The sequence below is a fragment of the Ranitomeya imitator genome, chromosome 4, assembly GCF_032444005.1.
Source record: "Ranitomeya imitator isolate aRanImi1 chromosome 4, aRanImi1.pri, whole genome shotgun sequence".
NCBI lineage: Eukaryota > Metazoa > Chordata > Amphibia > Anura > Dendrobatidae > Ranitomeya > Ranitomeya imitator.
The window spans coordinates 90,336,161-90,351,761 of NC_091285.1; the positions used below are offsets into that span (position 1 = coordinate 90,336,161).

General features: G+C 39.8%; 6 non-coding genes across 6 annotated transcripts; all 6 read left to right on the plus strand.

Annotated features, from left to right (window-relative positions):
- On the plus strand, positions 1 to 82 carry TRNAL-UAG (transfer RNA leucine (anticodon UAG)). The gene has a single exon. It is a non-coding gene; the product is annotated as a tRNA-Leu (tRNA).
- Positions 83 to 320: 238 nt separating this feature from the next.
- On the plus strand, positions 321 to 402 carry TRNAL-AAG (transfer RNA leucine (anticodon AAG)). Its single transcript has one exon. It is a non-coding gene; the product is annotated as a tRNA-Leu (tRNA).
- A 6,324-nt stretch (positions 403 to 6,726) lies between these two features.
- Positions 6,727 to 6,808, plus strand: TRNAL-UAG (transfer RNA leucine (anticodon UAG)). The gene has a single exon. It is a non-coding gene; the product is annotated as a tRNA-Leu (tRNA).
- Positions 6,809 to 10,101: 3,293 nt separating this feature from the next.
- On the plus strand, positions 10,102 to 10,183 carry TRNAL-UAG (transfer RNA leucine (anticodon UAG)). Its single transcript has one exon. It is a non-coding gene; the product is annotated as a tRNA-Leu (tRNA).
- Positions 10,184 to 10,429: 246 nt separating this feature from the next.
- On the plus strand, positions 10,430 to 10,511 carry TRNAL-AAG (transfer RNA leucine (anticodon AAG)). Its single transcript has one exon. It is a non-coding gene; the product is annotated as a tRNA-Leu (tRNA).
- Positions 10,512 to 13,475: 2,964 nt separating this feature from the next.
- On the plus strand, positions 13,476 to 13,557 carry TRNAL-UAG (transfer RNA leucine (anticodon UAG)). The gene has a single exon. It is a non-coding gene; the product is annotated as a tRNA-Leu (tRNA).
- Positions 13,558 to 15,601: the final 2,044 nt, after the last annotated feature.

Here is a 15,601-nt window from a genome sequence, read left to right on the forward strand (position 1 = left end):
GGTAGCATGGCCGAGTGGTCTAAGGCGCTGGATTTAGGCTCCAGTCTCTTTGGAGGCGTGGGTTCAAATCCCACTGCTGCCAGTGTAATTTTACTTTGAAACTTTTTAGCTTATATTTATGATTTTGCTAATAGAAAAATTAGCATGTGTTTTATTATTTTGTATTTGTATGAGTCCATGCTTTGCTGTTTTGCAAAAGACAGTAGATAGAATCATTGCTTTTTGCTTAGAGACCTATCCATTTTACACCTTGAAGAAGTTAAAATGTAGGAAAATTCACTAAACTTACTCTAAGGAAGCTTTTTTATGTAGTATATTAGGGTAGCATGGCCGAGCGGTCTAAGGCGCTGGATTAAGGCTCCAGTCTCTTCAGAGGCGTGGGTTCAAATCCCACTGCTGCCAGTAGGTCTTTAGAACATTTTGATCTAATTCAAATGATTTTGTATTTGCATGAGTGTGTGGGTTTCTGTTTAGGAAAAGACAGTTGATATAATCATTGTTTTTTCCTATTGTTTAGAGACTTAACCATTTTACAACAGACCTGTAGGTTTAAATCAAACTGCTGCCAGTAGTAAGAGTTCCTTAAAACCTTTTTATCTTATTCTTATACATACGCTAATATACAAAATTAGCATATGCTTTAATCCCACTGCTGCCAGTATTATGCGGTCTTGAAATGTTTTTGTACTTATTCTTATGATTTTGCTAACATGCAAATTAACATGTGATTTAATCTTTTGTATTTGTATCATTTTGTGGTTTTCAGTTAAGATAAGGAATCTTAAAAATCATGCTGCTAAAGGTAGCATGGCCGAGCGGTCTAAGGCGCTGTATTAAGGCTCCAGTCTCTTCAGAGGCGTGGGTTCAAATCCCACTGCTGCCAGTAGGTCTTCAGAACCTTTTGATCTAATTCTTATGATTTTGTATTTGCATGAGTGTGTGGATTTCTGTTTAGGAAAAGACAGTTGATAGAATCATTGGTTTTTCCTATTGTTTATAGACTTAACCATTTTACAACAGACCTGTAGGTTCAAATCCCACTGCTGCCAGTAGTAAGAGTTCCTTAAAACCTTTTTATCTTATTCTTATAACTATGCTAACATACAAAATTAGCATATGCTTTAATCCCACTGCTGCCAGTATTATGAGGTCTTGAAATGTTTTTGTACTTATTCTTATGATTTTGCTAACATGCAAATTAGCATGTGATCTAATCTTCTTTTGTATTTGTATGATTTTTCGGTTTTCGGTTAAGATAAAGACCGTTGATAGAATCATTGGTTTTTCCTAATGTTTAGAGACATGCCCTTTTTCCAACATGCACTAATTTTAAATGTTGTCAAATGTACTTCACTTACTCTAAGGAAGCCTACTTAATCATGCTGAGTATGACTCAGCAGTATGAGTTCTTGAAAATCTTTTGATCTTATTCTTATAATTATGAAAACAGACAAAATTTGCATGTGCTTTCATCCCACTGCTGCCAGTATGATATGTGCTTGAAAATTGTTTTGAACTTACTCTTATGATTTTACTAACATACAAACTTACATGTGTTTTAATCTTCTTTTGTATTTGCTTAAGTGTTTTCTTTCTGGTTAAGATAAAAACAGTTGATAGAATTATTGTTTTTTTCCTAATATTTAGAGACATGTCTGTCATGATATGTACTTTTGCCCTGTCCTGTATTTGAATAATATGCCATTTGATGTATGTAACTGTTCTCTGGTTTCTATTAGCTGTAATTTATGTATTTTCTTGTGCAGGGAGTTCACCTGTAACAATATGTCTCCTTCCCCCAATACTTGCAGCCCTAAGCTATAATGTAATTAAGGTTTGTCAACACCACTAGTGAAGAATAGCCATTCTTTCTCACAGCAGGTGGCTAGTCATATGTACATACTAGATAGACTAAGAGGAGCCGACCAGTCTAGAATCTTCAGGTGGACCCAACCATTGAATAGAAGGTGTGACCCCTACCCCCCTTCATGGGCGGATCCCAGGAGCTCAGATAATCCATTCTTATTTTTGAGATCAGATGTGAGTTGATCCTTAAAGGGGAAGGAGTGGGGATTCTTAGCTGAGGCAAGACCCCACGTCCATCTGTGACTGCGGAAGCGTACGGGATGAGACTTGAGCTGAGGACATATCTCGTCGTTCGTGAGATTGTTTTGGGATCCCTTGGACTCATGTGGACTATTGCTTTGTTAGCTGGCACAAGGATTATCTGGAGGTGCCCCCGAATCTGTTCTGTTGGACTCGTGGAAGGACTATTGTTTCGTTTATCGGGTGCGGGATTACTGGAAAGCACCTCCAGATCTGTTTATTTACTTGGGCTTATTGTGGACTTCTGGTGGACTTGAAGGACATTATGGATATTTGATGTTGTATGCTCCCTGCTTTAATAAATCTCATTGGATCATCCCTCGGCCTGTTGTCCCTTCCTGCTCTGCTGTACACCCCGTCACAAACTGGTTGGCAGCAGTGGGATCAGAGCAGAAGGAATGGAGGACAAAGGCCCATCAACATTGGGAACCAGCACCGCAGAGTACAAGAGCTGGACTGCGATGAACCTACAAACAAAGGCCCATGAAGTAGGAGTCCGTTTTAAAGGACTCTCCAAGGAGCAGCTAATTGAGGCTTTGGAATTAGTTCGCCTGCAAGATGACACTGAGGAAGGATCCTCACAGCAAATGGAGGAAAGACTGCAGCCGGAGGTAAATACCCAAAAAAGTCAGTGGGTTGTGTGGTACGAGGAGGAGTTGGCATTTCTGGGAGAAGAGGCCACCATAGACGATAAGAGGAAGGCCATTCACAGAGCTCAGGAGATGGCATTGCTGGAGCAGATCGCTTTGGAAGCAGCTAGAAGCTCCAGACAGACTGTAACCTCAGCACCCACCATGAGGGAACTCCCCAGAGTGTCCCACAAAGACTTTAAGCCCTTTAATGAGGCTGCAGGCGACATTGAGGGCTTCTTCCAGGACTTTGAGCATCAGTGTTGATTAATGGAAGTCCCGGAAAGGGAGCGAGTTCGACATCTTGTGGGGTTCTTAGAGGGTGGAGCTGCTGAAGCCTATAGAGCTATGGACCCTCGGGGGAACTGTGAGTATGCGGCGACTAAACAGACTATTCTAGAACATTATGCTATGTTAAACCTTGTTATCTTATTCTTATAATTATGCTAACATACAAAATTAGCATATGCTTTAATCCCACTGCTGCCAGTATTATGCGGTCTTGAAATGTTTTTGTACTTATTCTTATGATTTTGCTAACATGCAAATTAACATGTGATTTAATCTTTTGTATTTGTATAATTTTGCGGTTTTCAGTTAAGATAAGGAATCGTAAAAATCAAGCTGTTAAAGGTAGCATGGCCGAGTGGTCTAAGGCGCTGGACTTAGGCTCCAGTCTCTTTGGAGGCGTGGGTTCAAATGCCAGTGTATTTCTACTTTGAAACTTTTTAGCTTATATTTATGATTTTGCTAATAGAAAAATTAGCATGTGTTTTATTATTTTGTATTTGTATGAGTCCATGCTTTGCTGTTTTGCAAAAGACAGTAGATAGAATCATTGCTTTTTGCTTAGAGACCTATCCATTTTCCACCTTGAAGAAGTTAAAATGTAGGAAAATTCACTAAACTTACTCTAAGGAAGCTTTTTTTATATAGTATATTAGGGTAGCATGGCCGAGTGGTCTAAGGCGCTGGATTAAGGCTCCAGTCTCTTCAGAGGCGTGGGTTCAAATCCCACTGCTGACAGTAGGTCTTTAGAACATTTTGATCTAATTCAAATGATTTTGTATTTGCATGAGTGTGTGGGTTTCTGTTTAGGAAAAGACAGTTGATAGAATCATTGTTTTTTCCTATTGTTTAGAGACTTAACCATTTTACAACAGACCTGTAGGTTTAAATCCCACTGCTGCCAGTAGTAAGAGTTCCTTAAAACCTTTTTATCTTATTCTTATACATACGCTAATATACAAAATTAGCATATGCTTTAATCCCACTGCTGCCAGTATTATGCGGTCTTGAAATGTTTTTGTACTTATTCTTATGATTTTGCTAACATGCAAATTAACATGTGATTTAATCTTTTGTATTTGTATAATTTTGTGGTTTTCAGTTAAGATAAGGAATCTTAAAAGTCATGCTGCTAAAGGTAGCATGGCCGAGCGGTCTAAGGCGCTGGATTAAGGCTCCAGTCTCTTCAGAGGTGTGGGTTCAAATCCCACTGCTGCCGGTAGGTCTTCAGAACCTTTTGATCTAATTCTTATGATTTTGTATTTGCATGAGTGTGTGGATTTCTGTTTAGGAAAAGACAGTTGATAGAATCGTTGGTTTTTCCTATTGTTTAGAGACTTAACCATTTTACAACAGACCTGTAGGTTCAAATCCCACTGCTGCCAGTAGTAAGAGTTCCTTAAAACCTTTTTATCTTATTCTTATAACTATGCTAACATACAAAATTAGCATATGCTTTAATCCCACTGCTGCCAGTATTATGAGGTCTTGAAATGTTTTTGTACTTATTCTTATGATTTTGCTAACATGAAAATTAGCATGTGATCTAATCTTCTTTTGTATTTGTATGATTTTTCGGTTTTCAGTTAAGATAAAGACCGTTGATAGAATCATTGGTTTTTCCTAATGTTTAGAGACATGCCCTTTTTCCAACATGCACTAATTTTAAATGTTGTCAAATGTACTTCACTTACTCTAAGGAAGCCTACTTAATCATGCTGAGTATGACTCAGCAGTATGAGTTCTTGAAAATCTTTTGATCTTATTCTTATAATTATGAAAACAGACAAAATTTGCATGTGCTTTCATCCCACTGCTGCCAGTATGATATGTGCTTGAAAATTGTTTTGAACTTACTCTTATGATTTTACTAACATACAAACTTACATGTGTTTTAATCTTCTTTTGTATTTGCTTAAGTGTTTTCTTTCTGGTTAAGATAAAAACAGTTGATAGAATTATTGTTTTTTTCCTAATATTTAGAGACATGTCTGTCATGATATGTACTTTTGCCCTGTCCTGTATTTGAATAATATGCCATTTGATGTATGTAACTGTTCTCTGGTTTCTATTAGCTGTAATTTATGTATTTTCTTGTGCTGGGAGTTCACCTGTAACAATATGTCTCCTTCCCCCAATACTTGCAGCCCTAAGCTATAATGTAATTAAGGTTTGTCAACACCACTAGTGAAGAATAGCCATTCTTTCTCACAGCAGGTGGCTAGTCATATGTACATACTAAATAGACTAAGAGGAACCGACCAGTCTAGAATCTTCAGGTGGACCCAACCATTGAATAGAAGGTGTGACCCCTACCCCCCTTCATGGGCGGATCCCAGGAGCTCAGATAATCCATTCTTATTTTTGAGATCAGATGTGAGTTGATCCTTAAAGGGGAAGGAGTGGGGATTCTTAGCTGAGGCAAGACCCCACGTCCATCTGTGACTGCGGAAGCGAACGGGATGAGACTTGAGCTGAGGACATATCTCGTCGTTCGTGAGATTGTTTTGGCATCCCTTGGACTCATGTGGACTATTGCTTTGTTAGCTGGCACAAGGATTATCGGGAGGTGCCCCCAAATCTGTTCTGTTGGACTCGTGGAAGGACTATTGTTTCGTTTATCGGGTGCGGGATTACTGGAAAGCACCTCCAGATCTGTTTATTTACTTGGGCTTATTGTGGACTTCTGGTGGACTTGAAGGACATTATGGATATTTGATGTTGTATGCTCCCTGCTTTAATAAATCTCATTGGATCATCCCTCGGCCCGTTGTCCCTTCCTGCTCTGCTGTACACCCCGTCACAAACTGGTTGGCAGCAGTGGGATCAGAGCAGAAGGAATGGAGGACAAAGGCCCATCAACATTGGGAACCAGCACCGCAGAGTACAAGAGCTGGACTGCGATGAACCTACAAACAAACGCCCATGAAGTAGGAGTCCGTTTTAAAGGACTCTCCAAGGAGCAGCTAATTGAGGCTTTGGAAGGAGTTCGCCTGCAAGATGACACTGAGGAAGGATCCTCACAGCAAATGGAGGAAAGACTGCAGCCGGAGGTAAATACCCAAAAAAGTCAGTGGGTTGTGTGGTACGAGGAGGAGTTGGCATTTCTGGGAGAAGAGGCCACCATAGACGATAAGAGGAAGGCCATTCACAGAGCTCAGGAGATGGCATTGCTGGAGCAGATCGCTTTGGAAGCAGCTAGAAGCTCCAGACAGACTGTAACCTCAGCACCCACCATGAGGGAACTCCCCAGAGTGTCCCACAAAGACTTTAAGCCCTTTAATGAGGCTGCAGGCGACATTGAGGGCTTCTTCCAGGACTTTGAGCATCAGTGTTGATTAATGGAAGTCCCGGAAAGGGAGCGAGTTCGACATCTTGTGGGGTTCTTAGAGGGTGGAGCTGCTGAAGCCTATAGAGCTATGGACCCTCGGGGGAACTGTGAGTATGCGGCGATTAAACAGACTATTCTAGAACATTATGCTATGTTAAACCTTGTTATCTTATTCTTATAATTATGCTAACATACAAAATTAGCATATGCTTTAATCCCACTGCTGCCAGTATTATGCGGTCTTGAAATGTTTTTGTACTTATTCTTATGATTTTGCTAACATGCAAATTGACATGTGATTTAATCTTTTGTATTTGTATAATTTTGCGGTTTTCAGTTAAGATAAGGAATCGTAAAAATCATGCTGTTAAAGGTAGCATGGCCGAGTGGTCTAAGGCGCTGGACTTAGGCTCCAGTCTCTTTGGAGGCGTGGGTTCAAATCCCACTGCTGCCAGTGTATTTCTACTTTGAAACTTTTTAGCTTATATTTATGATTTTGCTAATAGAAAAATTAGCATGTGTTTTATTATTTGGTATTTTTATGAGTCCATGCTTTGCTGTTTTGCAAAAGACAGTAGATAGAATCATTGCTTTTTCCTTTTTGCTTAGAGACCTATCCATTTTCCACCTTGAAGAAGTTAAACTGTAGGAAAATTCACTAAACTTACTCTAAGGAAGCTTTTTTTATGTAGTAAATTAGGGTAGCATGGCTGAGCGGTCTAAGGCGCTGGATTAAGGCTCCAGTCTCTTCAGAGGCGTGGGTTCAAACCCCACTGCTGCCAGTAGGTCTTCAGAACATTTTGATCTAATTCAAATGATTTTGTATTTGCGTGAGTGTGTGGGTTTCTGTTTAGGAAAAGACAGTTGATAGAATCATTGTTTTTTCCTATTGTTTAGAGACTTAACCATTTTACAACAGACCTGTAGGTTTAAATCCCACTGCTGCCAGTAGTAAGAGTTCCTTAAAACCTTTTTATCTTATTCTTATACATACGCTAATATACAAAATTAGCATATGCTTTAATCCCACTGCTGCCAGTATTATGCGGTCTTGAAATGTTTTTGTACTTATTCTTATGATTTTGCTAACATGCAAATTAACATGTGATTTAATCTTTTGTATTTGTATAATTTTGTGGTTTTCAGTTAAGATAAGGAATCTTAAAAATCATGCTGCTAAAGGTAGCATGGCCGAGCGGTCTAAGGGGCTGGATTAAGGCTCCAGTCTCTTCAGAGACGTGGGTTCAAATCCTACTGCTGCCAGTAGGTCTTCAGAACCTTTTGATCTAATTCTTATGATTTTGTATTTGCATGAGTGTGTGGATTTCTGTTTAGGAAAAGACAGTTGATAGAATCATTGGTTTTACCTATTGTTTAGAGACTTAACCATTTTACAACAGACCTGTAGGTTCAAATCCCACTGCTGCCAGTAGTAAGAGTTCCTTAAAACCTTTTTATCTTATTCTTATAACTATGCTAACATACAAAATTAGTATATGCTTTAATCCCACTGCTGCCAGTATTATGAGGTCTTGAAATGTTTTTGTACTTATTCTTATGATTTTGCTAACATGAAAATTAGCATGTGATCTAATCTTCTTTTGTATTTGTATGATTTTTCGGTTTTCGGTTAAGATAAAGACCGTTCATAGAATCATTGGTTTTTCCTAATGTTTAGAGACATGCCCTTTTTCCAACATGCACTAATTTTAAATGTTGTCAAATGTACTTCACTTACTCTAAGGAAGCCTACTTAATCATGCTGAGTATGACTCAGCAGTATGAGTTCTTGAAAATCTTTTGATCTTATTCTCATAATTATGAAAACAGACAAAATTTGCATGTGCTTTCATCCCACTGCTGCCAGTATGATAAGTGCTTGAAAATTGTTTTGAACGTACTCTTATGATTTTACTAACATACAAACTTACATGTGTTTTAATCTTCTTTTGTATTTGCTTAAGTGTTTTCTTTCTGGTTAAGATAAAAACAGTTGATAGAATTATTGTTTTTTTCCTAATATTTAGAGACATGTCTGTCATGATATGTACTTTTGCCCTGTCCTGTATTTGAATAATATGCCATTTGATGTATGTAACTTTTCTCTGGTTTCTATTAGCTGTAATTTATGTATTTTCTTGTGCTGGGAGTTCACCTGTAACAATACGTCTCCTTCCCCCAATACTTGCAGCCCTAAGCTATAATGTAATTAAGGTTTGTCAACACCACTAGTGAAGAATAGCCATTCCTTCTCACAGCAGGTGGCTAGTCATATGTACATACTAGATAGACTAAGAGGAGCCGACCAGTCTAGAATCTTCAGGTGGACCCAACCATTGAATAGAAGGTGTGACCCCCACCCCCCTTCATGGGCGGATCCCAGGAGCTCAGACAATCCATTCTTATTTTTGAGATCAGATGTGAGTTGATCCTTAAAGGGGAAGGAGTGGGGATTCTTAGCTGAGGCAAGACCCCACGTCCATCTGTGACTGCGGAAGCGAACGGGATGAGACTTGAGCTGAGGACATATCTCGTCGTTCGTGAGATTGTTTTGGCATCCCTTGGACTCATGTGGACTATTGCTTTGTTAGCTGGCACAAGGATTATCGGGAGGTGCCCCCGAATCTGTTCTGTTGGACTCGTGGAAGGACTATTGTTTCGTTTATCGGGTGCGGGATTACTGGAAAGCACCTCCAGATCTGTTTATTTACTTGGGCTTATTGTGGACTTCTGGTGGACTTGAAGGACATTATGGATATTTGATGTTGTATGCTCCCTGCTTTAATAAATCTCATTGGATCATCCCTCGGCCCGTTGTCCCTTCCTGCTCTGCTGTACACCCCGTCACAAACTGGTTGGCAGCAGTGGGATCAGAGCAGAAGGAATGGAGGACAAAGGCCCATCAACATTGGGAACCAGCACCGCAGAGTACAAGAGCTGGACTGCGATGAACCTACAAACAAACGCCCATGAAGTAGGAGTCCGTTTTAAAGGACTCTCCAAGGAGCAGCTAATTGAGGCTTTGGAAGGAGTTCGCCTGCAAGATGACACTGAGGAAGGATCCTCACAGCAAATGGAGGAAAGACTGCAGCCGGAGGTAAATACCCAAAAAAGTCAGTGGGTTGTGTGGTACGAGGAGGAGTTGGCATTTCTGGGAGAAGAGGCCACCATAGACGATAAGAGGAAGGCCATTCACAGAGCTCAGGAGATGGCATTGCTGGAGCAGATCGCTTTGGAAGCAGCTAGAAGCTCCAGACAGACTGTAACCTCAGCACCCACCATGAGGGAACTCCCCAGAGTGTCCCACAAAGACTTTAAGCCCTTTAATGAGGCTGCAGGCGACATTGAGGGCTTCTTCCAGGACTTTGAGCATCAGTATTGATTAATGGAAGTCCTGGAAAGGGAGCGAGTTCGACATCTTGTGGGGTTCTTAGAGGGTGGAGCTGCTGAAGCCTATAGAGCTATGGACCCTCGGGGGAACTGTGAGTATGCGGCGATTAAACAGACTATTCTAGAACATTATGCTATGTTAAACCTTGTTATCTTATTCTTATAATTATGCTAACATACAAAATTAGCATATGCTTTAATCCCACTGCTGCCAGTATTATGCGGTCTTGAAATGTTTTTGTACTTATTCTTATGATTTTGCTAACATGCAAATTAACATGTGATTTAATCTTTTGTATTTGTATAATTTTGCGGTTTTCAGTTAAGATAAGGAATCGTAAAAATCATGCTGTTAAAGGTAGCATGGCCGAGTGGTCTAAGGCGCTGGATTTAGGCTCCAGTCTCTTTGGAGGCGTGGGTTCAAATCCCACTGCTGCCAGTGTAATTTTACTTTGAAACTTTTTAGCTTATATTTATGATTTTGCTAATAGAAAAATTAGCATGTGTTTTATTATTTTGTATTTGTATGAGTCCATGCTTTGCTGTTTTGCAAAAGACAGTAGATAGAATCATTGCTTTTTCCTTTTTGCTTAGAGACCTATCCATTTTACACCTTGAAGAAGTTAAAATGTAGGAAAATTCACTAAACTTACTCTAAGGAAGCTTTTTTCATGTAGTATATTAAGGTAGCATGGCCGAGCGGTCTAAGGCGCTGGATTAAGGCTCCAGTCTCTTCAGAGGCGTGGGTTCAAATCCCACTGCTGCCAGTAGGTCTTCAGAACATTTTGATCTAATTCAAATGATTTTGTATTTGCATGAGTGTGTGGGTTTCTGTTTAGGAAAAGACAGTTGGTAGAATCATTGTTTTTTCCTATTGTTTAGAGACTTAACCATTTTACAACAGACCTGTAGGTTTAAATCCCACTGCTGCCAGTAGTAAGAGTTCCTTAAAACCTTTTTATCTTATTCTTATACATACGCTAACATACAAAATTAACATATGCTTTAATCCCACTGCTGCCAGTATTATGCGGTCTTGAAATGTTTTTGTACTTATTCTTATGATTTTGCTAACATGCAAATTAACATGTGATTTAATCTTTTGTATTTGTATAATTTAAAGGTTTTCAGTTAAGATAAGGAATCTTAAAAATCATGCTGCTAAAGGTAGCATGGCCGAGCAGTCTAAGGCGCTGGATTAAGGCTCCAGTCTCTTCAGAGGCGTTGGTTCAAATCCCACTGCTGCCAGTAGGTCTTCAGAACCTTTTGATCTAATTCTTATGATTTTGTATTTGCATGAGTGTGTGGATTTCTGTTTAGGAAAAGACAGTTGATAGATTCATTGGTTTTTCCTATTGTTTAGAGACTTAACCATTTTACAACAGACCTGTAGGTTCAAATCCCACTGCTGCCAGTAGTAAGAGTTCCTTAAAACCTTTTTATCTTATTCTTATAACTATGCTAACATACAAAATTAGCATATGCTTTAATCCCACTGCTGCCAGTATTATGAGGTCTTGAAATGTTTTTGTACTTATTCTTATGATTTTGCTAACATGCAAATTAGCATGTGATCTAATCTTCTTTTGTATTTGTATGATTTTTCGGTTTTCAGTTAAGATAAAGACCGTTGATAGAATCATTGGTTTTTCCTAATGTTTAGAGACATGCCCTTTTTCCAACATGCACTAATTTTAAATGTTGTCAAATGTACTTCACTTACTCTAAGGAAGCCTACTTAATCATGCTGAGTATGACTCAGCAGTATGAGTTCTTGAAAATCTTTTGATCTTATTCTTATAATTATGAAAACAGACAAAATTTGCATGTGCTTTCATCCCACTGCTGCCAGTATGATATGTGCTTGAAAATTGTTTTGAACTTACTCTTATGATTTTACTAACATACAAACTTACATGTGTTTTAATCTTCTTTTGTATTTGCTTAAGTGTTTTCTTTCTGGTTAAGATAAAAACAGTTGATAGAATTATTGTTTTTTTTCCTAATATTTAGAGACATGTCTGTCATGATATGTACTTTTGCCCTGTCCTGTATTTGAATAATATGCCATTTGATGTATGTAACTGTTCTCTGGTTTCTATTAGCTGTAATTTATGTATTTTCTTGTGCTGGGAGTTCACCTGTAACAATATGTCTCCTTCCCCCAATACTTGCAGCCCTAAGCTATAATGTAATTAAGGTTTGTCAACACCACTAGTGAAGAATAGCCATTCTTTCTCACAGCAGGTGGCTAGTCATATGTACATACTTGATAGACTAAGAGGAGCCGACCAGTCTAGAATCTTCAGGTGGACCCAACCATTGAATAGAAGGTGTGACCCCTACCCCCCTTCATGGGCGGATCCCAGGAGCTCAGATAATCCATTCTTATTTTTGAGATCAGATGTGAGTTGATCCTTAAAGGGGAAGGAGTGGGGATTCTTAGCTGAGGCAAGACCCCACGTCCATCTGTGACTGCGGAAGCGTACGGGATGAGACTTGAGCTGAGGACATATCTCGTCGTTCGTGAGATTGTTTTGGGATCCCTTGGACTCATGTGGACCATTGCTTTGTTAGCTGGCACAAGGATTATCTGGAGGTGCCCCCGAATCTGTTCTGTTGGACTCGTGGAAGGACTATTGTTTCGTTTATCGGGTGCGGGATTACTGGAAAGCACCTCCAGATCTGTTTATTTCCTTGGGCTTATTGTGGACTTCTGGTGGACTTGAAGGACATTATGGATATTTGATGTTGTATGCTCCCTGCTTTAATAAATCTCATTGGATCATCCCTCGGCCTGTTGTCCCTTCCTGCTCTGCTGTACACCCCGTCACAAACTGGTTGGCAGCAGTGGGATCAGAGCAGAAGGAATGGAGGACAAAGGCCCATCAACATTGGGAACCAGCACCGCAGAGTACAAGAGCTGGACTGCGATGAACCTACAAACAAAGGCCCATGAAGTAGGAGTCCGTTTTAAAGGACTCTCCAAGGAGCAGCTAATTGAGGCTTTGGAAGGAGTTCGCCTGCAAGATGACACTGAGGAAGGATCCTCACAGCAAATGGAGGAAAGACTGCAGCCGGAGGTAAATACCCAAAAAAGTCAGTGGGTTGTGTGGTACGAGGAGGAGTTGGCATTTCTGGGAGAAGAGGCCACCATAGACGATAAGAGGAAGGCCATTCACAGAGCTCAGGAGATGGCATTGCTGGAGCAGATCGCTTTGGAAGCAGCTAGAAGCTCCAGACAGACTGTAACCTCAGCACCCACCATGAGGGAACTCCCCAGAGTGTCCCACAAAGACTTTAAGCCCTTTAATGAGGCTGCAGGCGACATTGAGGGCTTCTTCCAGGACTTTGAGCATCAGTGTTGATTAATGGAAGTCCCGGAAAGGGAGCGAGTTCGACATCTTGTGGGGTTCTTAGAGGGTGGAGCTGCTGAAGCCTATAGAGCTATGGACCCTCAGGGGAACTGTGAGTATGCGGCGATTAAACAGACTATTCTAGGACATTATGCTATGTTAAACCTTGTTATCTTATTCTTATAATTATGCTAACATACAAAATTAGCATATGCTTTAATCCCACTGCTGCCAGTATTATGCGGTCTTGAAATGTTTTTGTACTTATTCTTATGATTTTGCTAACATGCAAATTAACGTGATTAAATCTTTTGTATTTGTATAATTTTGCGGTTTTCAGTTAAGATAAGGAATCGTAAAAATCATGCTGTTAAAGGTAGCATGGCCGAGTGGTCTAAGGCGCTGGAATTAGGCTCCAGTCTCTTTGGAGGCGTGGGTTCAAATCCCACTGCTGCCAGTGTATTTCTACTTTGAAACTTTTTAGCTTATATTTATGATTTTGCTAATAGAAAAATTAGCATGTGTTTTATTATTTTGTATTTGTATGAGTCCATGCTTTGCTGTTTTGCAAAAGACAGTAGATAGAATCATTGCTTTTTCCTTTTTGCTTAGAGACCTTTCCATTTTCCACCTTGAAGAAGTTAAACTGTAGGAAAATTCACTAAACTTACTCTAAGAAAGCTTTTTTCATATAGTATATTAAGGTAGCATGGCCGAGCGGTCTAAGGCGCTGGATTAAGGCTCCAGTCTCTTCAGAGGCGTGGGTTCAAATCCCACTGCTACACTTCAGAAAATTTTGATCTAATTCAAATGATTTTGTATTTGCATGAGTGTGTGGATTTCTGTTTAGGAAAAGACAGTTGATAGAATCATCGGTTTTTCCTATTGTTTAGAGACTTAACCATTTTACAACAGACCTGTAGGTTCAAATCCCACTGCTGCCAGTAGTAAGAGTTCCTTAAAACCTTTTTATCTTATTCTTATAACTATGCTAACATACAAAATTAGCATATGCTTTAATCCCACTGCTGCCAGTATTATGCGGTCTTGAAATGTTTTTGTACTTATTCTTGTGATTTTGCTAACATGCAAATTAGCATGTGATCTAATCTTCTTTTGTATTTGTATGATTTTTCGGTTTTCGGTTAAGATAAAGACCGTTGATAGAATCATTGGTTTTTCCTAATGTTTAGAGACATGCCCTTTTTCCAACATGCACTAATTTTAAATGTTGTCAAATGTACTTCACTTACTCTAAGGAAGCCTACTTAATCATGCTGAGTATGACTCAGCAGTATGAGTTCTTGAAAATCTTTTGATCTTATTCTTATAATTATGAAAACAGACAAAATTTGCATGTGCTTTCATCCCACTGCTGCCAGTATGATATGTGCTTGAAAATTGTTTTGAACTTACTCTTATGATTTTACTAACATACAAACTTACATGTGTTTTAATCTTCTTTTGTATTTGCTTAAGTGTTTTCTTTCTGGTTAAGATAAAAACAGTTGATAGAATTATTGTTTTTTTCCTAATATTTAGAGACATGTCTGTCATGATATGTACTTTTGCCCTGTCCTGTATTTGAATAATATGCCATTTGATGTATGTAACTGTTCTCTGGTTTCTATTAGCTGTAATTTATGTATTTTCTTGTGCTGGGAGTTCACCTGTAACAATACGTCTCCTTCCCCCAATATTTGCAGCCCTAAGCTATAATGTAATTAAGGTTTGTCAACACCACTAGTGAAGAATAGCCATTCTTTCTCACAGCAGGTGGCTAGTCATATGTACATACTAGATAGACTAAGAGGAGCCGACCAGTCTAGAATCTTCAGGTGGACCCAACCATTGAATAGAAGGTGTGACCCCTACCCCCCTTCATGGGCGGATCCCAGGAGCTCAGACAATCCATTCTTATTTTTGAGATCAGATGTGAGTTGATCCTTAAAGGGGAAGGAGTGGGGATACTTAGCTGAGGCAAGACCCCACGTCCATCTGTGACTGCGGAAGCGAACGGGATGAGACTTGAGCTGAGGACATATCTCGTCGTTCGTGAGATTGTTTTGGGATCCCTTGGACTCATGTGGACTATTGCTTTGTTAGCTGGCACAAGGATTATCTGGAGGTGCCCCCGAATCTGTTCTGTTGGACTCGTGGAAGGACTATTGTTTCGTTTATCGGGTGCGCGATTACTGGAAAGCACCTCCAGATCTGTTTATTTACTTGGGCTTATTGTGGACTTCTGGTGGACTTGAAGGACATTATGGATATTTGATGTTGTATGCTCCCTGCTTTAATAAATCTCATTGGATCATCCCTCGGCCTGTTGTCCCTTCCTGCTCTGCTGTACACCCCGTCACAAACTGGTTGGCAGCAGTGGGATCAGAGCAGAAGGAATGGAGGACAAAGGCCCATCAACATTGGGAACCAGCACCGCAGAGTACAAGAGCTGGACTGCGATGAACCTACAAACAAAGGCCCATGAAGTAGGAGTCCGT